The sequence below is a fragment of the Mus pahari genome, chromosome 4 (genome assembly GCF_900095145.1).
Source record: "Mus pahari chromosome 4, PAHARI_EIJ_v1.1, whole genome shotgun sequence".
Lineage (NCBI taxonomy): Eukaryota > Metazoa > Chordata > Mammalia > Rodentia > Muridae > Mus > Mus pahari.
Window position 1 is genome coordinate 4,852,963 of NC_034593.1, and position 5,151 is coordinate 4,858,113.

The following is a 5,151-nucleotide window of genomic DNA, read 5'->3' on the forward strand; positions in this document are numbered from 1 at the left end:
CCTCCCCAAACACACATGCTTCCCCGCATCGCCACAGGCACATCCGTTTACACATAGGTTTACATAACGAAGCCAAAACAGACAAGGAAGCACAGGCCAGACGAACAGCCTGGAGAGGGTTAAGTTCAGCCAGTGGTATTGACACAGCGTTTTCTTTCCAGACCGCAGAGCTGCGCGCTGATGCTATCTCTGTAATTCTTCGTGCAGCGTTCTCAAAGCCCCTTTATTCAGATCCTCAATGCAGAAGGTAGGGTTGGGCCTGAAGAGGTGGTTAAGTCCCAGGCAGAGGTGGAAACATGACCCAGGACTCCTGACGCACAGCCTTTGTCCTTTCAGCTCTACCACGCCAGCCACCTTCCTGTCAGGTGTCTGGTAAGCAGGTTAACTGATCTGTCGATTAGGAGCCGCCAGCCTACGTGCAGCGACTGGGGAACGCAGCCCTTCCCGGTGTCTGCCATGCCAGCGCTAACTGCAAACCAGTGACGCAAACTGTCTCACGGAAAACCTCATCAACCACCAAACTTAGGCTGCGACCCCGTAGTGCTCCTCGGAGCTCCTTGACGACAGGCCTCCCGGGATGCTTTTGGGCTTGTCCAGGAGCCAGCCAGGGGAGAGTACGCGTTATTCGTTAATTGAGATAGAAACGGCATATCCCTATGACATTAAACGCAAAATGTTGAGGTTGGGAAAGGGGAAGAGAAGGAAAAAGGAGGAGAGGAAAGAGGGAGAGAGGAGGGGGGAGGAATAGGAGGAGGAGAACCGGGGAAAGGAGGTGGGGGATGACTGAACCATTGGTTTTCAATAAGAGTTGCAGACAAGGAAGGAGAAGAGGGGACGGAGGAGGGAGAAAAGACAGAGGGAAGAGCAGAAGGGGTGAGAGAGGAGTGGGAGGAGAAAGTGGAGGAGAAAGAAAAGGGAGGGTGTGTGTAGGAGGTCCTGAGTAATGGTGCCCATGAACTTGGCCAAGGCTTTTTCGCGGCCCCCGCGGCGGGCTTTCCCACGCGGTCAGGGTGACCCGGTGATCTATGGGGCCCTGGTGGTGGTCGTTTCGAGGTGGGAGGGCTGGCCGCCCCCCTCCGCAGGGGCCCCTTGGGGCGCCGCCCGCGTGACTGACTGTCACCGGTCACCCGGCGAGACTCAGGCGGGGACAATGAGAAGCCAGCGGGAGCCGCGGGGCTCCGCCGAGGCAGCCGCTGCTCTTTTGCAGGCCCGGGCCCCGCGGGCTCCCTTCCTCCCTCCTGGGACCCGCTCCAGGAGCCTTGCCGCCTGTCTGGTGCAACTTGTCTGAAACCCAGGAGTCAAGGAGAAGTCCTGAAGAAAGCTCTTCAGACTGTTTCCAGGCCCCAAGAGATAGCTAAACGTATTAATGGTGGCTCCCTTTTATTGGATGTGTGCCTCAAAGAGCATTTTTCTCACCCTATTCAATTAGTTACAAGTCTTACGTTTATGTAATCGGAGCCAGGACCACTAGGGGCTAGTGGCCTGACTGCCTCTCCCAGAACAGGGACCAGAGCACTGCTGCCACTTGCCAGCTGACCCCAGGCCACTGCAATCTAGCCTCATTCGCTTGCTTCTATCCTTCCCAGGGAGCTTGGGTTCTAGAGAAAGTTTCCTTTTCCACGCAGTTTATGTGTCCGGAGGCCTGGGCCCACACTAATTTCTGTGTGAAAGTTGGTGTGCTGAGCTCAGGCCAAGGCCACTGGCAGAGGTGACTACACAGCCCCCAAGCTCTGTTCTCGACAGACACTCCAAGGTATTTATTAATAACCACTTGCCTAGTTCTCATCATGTGCTTTACAATGTCTTCTTTAAACCCTCAACAGCCTGTTTTATGATGGTCGAAGAGCTTGAGATAGGTGAGCAACAGTACGTGTCTCTAAGCCTGACTAAACTTTGATTTCCTGGATGCACGTGGAGGCCCCCATCAAGTTGTTCCCTGACCTGCGAGTAAACACAAAAGTCAGATGTGATAAATTTATTATTATTACTATTATTATTACTTCTATTGTTATTAGTTTTTCAAGGTAGTTTCTTTCTGTAATCCTGTTTCTCTCTCTCTCTCTCTCTCTCTCTCTCTCTCTCTCTCTCTCTCTCTCTCCCTGTACACCAGGCTTGCCTCAAAGTCAGAGATTCACCTGCCTCTGCTTCCTGAGTACTGGGATTTTTTTTATAAATAAATAAATAAATAGATAGATAAATAGATAATCAAGCTTCGTGGAGGTTCTGGACTTTCAAGAACTTACCCAAATCTCATTATTGTGAGTGGCAGGGTCTGTCTGTCACTCTGCTGGAGACAGGGTCCCTTTGTCAGTGTTGGAGAGATACAGTGTATAAAATCACAAAGAACAGAGGTGTTTTCCTTTTGATTAGACCCTGTTTTCCAAACCTAGCAGGTAGGAACAGCGGCCCTTCTCACCCACAGGCCCTGGCTTTGTTTTGTTTTTTGTTTTTGTTTGCTTGTTTGTGTTTAAACCTCTCTGGAGTCATCTCCCACAGCTGAGATTTCAGCCAGCAGGACGGTCAGTCAGTGCACCAGTCCTGGGCCAGGAAAATTCATTCCTCTCTCTCTTCAGACTCAGACGGGGCCTGCAGGAAGAGCTTGATGGAGAAAGACTGAACACAACAGGACGTCCCGGGGCAAGTCCTGCCAACATCACAGTAGCAAACAATTCTCGCGGCTTCGATGGTATTAGTACCAGTGCGATGCCCACAGCTTGCAAAATGTCTCTCTGTCTGTCTCTGTCTCTGTCTCTGTCTCTGTCTCTCTCTGTCTCTCTCTGTCTCTCTCTCTCTGTCTCTCTCTCTCTGTCTCTGTCTCTCTCTGTCTCTCTCTCTGTCTCTCTCTCTCTCTCTGTCTCTCTGTCTCTCTCTCTCGGTCTCTGTCTCTCTGTCTCTGTCTCTGTCTCTGTCTCTCTCTCTCTGTCTCTGTCTCTGTCTCTCTCTCTCTCTCCCTGATTTTTATTTTCTGTGCATAAGTGTCTGACTGCGTGTATGTATGAGCACCGTGCGTCTCTGTCTCTGTCTCTGTCTCTCTCTCTGTCTCTCTCTCTCTCTGTCTCTCTCTGTCTCTGTCTCTCTCTGTCTCTCTGTCTCTCTCTCTGTCTCTCTCTCTCTCTCTGTCTCTCTCTCTCTGTCTCTGTCTCTCTCTGTCTCTCTGTCTCTCTCTCTCTCTCTCTCCCTGATTTTTATTTTCTGTGCGTAAGTGTCTGACTGCATGTATGTATGAGCACCGTGCGCATCCCTGGTGTCCAGAAGTCAGAAGAAGGCATTGGATGCCCAGCAAACTGAGTCACACCTGGTTGTAAGCTGCCATGTGGGCGATGGGAACTGAACCTAGGACCCCGACAAGGGCAGCACATACATTTAATTGTCATCTCTCCAGCTCCACTTTCTTTTTCTGGTTAAAAATGTGAAAATTTTTAACTGCCAAATTTAGAACAGGGAGAAGCAATCTAGTCTGCATTTTTCAAAAGATATGGGAACCAGGGGGCACAAATGCCTTCCTGGAATGAAATGTTCATGACATGACCCACCAGATTATAGTTTACACAGGATTTTACAGTTCCTGCTAACAATACAGCATGCCACATGTCTGAGAAGGCAATCCAGTTTTCTGAAGCGAAGCTATCTCCTTGTAAGACCGACCACGCCCGGTCTAAGATTCGGCAGTGTTATCAGGGCAGCAGAGAGGAGAGCCAGATGACGTCACCCGTGCGCACTGCACGGTGCGCACGCCGCACAGGGCCGTTCTGTTACCTGACCTTTTGAACTTGGACTTTCATTCAGATGGAGAGGCAGAACGACAGCCTAGAAGGGAATCTTATCCCACCCGCCCCTGTGATACTGGGGTCTCCTCTTGTGGCCCATCCTGTCATAATCCAAAAGTAACAGCGTCAAGAAAGAGGGAAACACAGTCTTCCCATTGCTTAAAAATACCCGTTCGGTTTTGTTTCCTGACTACTACAGAACATTATTTTGAGACTTTAAATTATGACTAAATGCAAACATTATAAAATGTACAGTTTCCACCATTTTACCGGTACATGATCATTCTCTCACAGAAAAACTCTACCTGCTAACTAGATTCTCCTCTCCCCACTGCCCAGCCCCTGCTAGGCACGGGTCTGCATTCCTGCTGTGTGTTTGCATAGGTCCTTTATCTAAGTGGACACGTGCACTGTTTGTCCTTTCATGAGTGTCTTCTTCCACTTGGCATCGTGTCTTCATTCTCCATCCATTGTGTAACACTTATGGGGACTACATTTATTTAAAAGGCAGAATCATAATCCACCGCGCAATAATTCATTTTATTAATGGAGTATTTATACTCCATTTGTCCACTAATAAACACTTCTGCACTCATAGGATATTCTTCTGAAGACAGTGGCTGGGAAATGATTGCCTATTCTGTGCCCATACAGAGGTTACTAGCCGTATCTGGCCCCTGTTCTTATGAGAGCATTCAGACATGCAGACTCGGGGTACAGAGAAAGGAGAACACACGCAAGCTGAGAGGACCTCGGGAGACAGGCAGCCTTCCAGCCTGTGATCATCAGCGTCACATCTCCAGAACCATGAGAAAATGTATTTCTGTGGTGAAAGCTGCCAAGGTCTGCCATAGTAATTGGTACTGGGGAACCGGTTCTCATCTAGGTACATGTGTCCCGTTCTATTCCATTCCTTTATATTCCTTTACATTCCTGCCTCTTCTTTATAAATAAAAGGTGTGTGCATTTGGAACTTGCTGCCCACCTTTTTTTGCCCCTCCAAGAGCTTAAGTCCTTCAAAGACGCCTGTGACCTGACTCTTAAAGTAAGTTTGCAGCCTTCAATTTCCTTAATCCACAGCTGGATTGCTTTGATACGCCTACAGCCCCAGTAGCTTTTGTTGCATCTATCTGCTGTGTCTGGGTACTGACCCCAGTGTCTGCTCTGACTGGGTGCTGACCCCAGTGTCTGCTCTGACTGGGTGCTGATCTCAGTGTCTGCAGTGTCTGGGTGCTGATCTCAGTGTCTGCTCTGACTGGGTGCTGACCCCAGTGTCTGCAGTGTCTGGGTACTGACCTCAGTGTCTGCAGTGTCTGGGTGCTGACCTCAGTGTCTGCAGTGTCTGGGTGCTGACCTCAGTGTCTGCAGTGTCTGGGTGCTGACC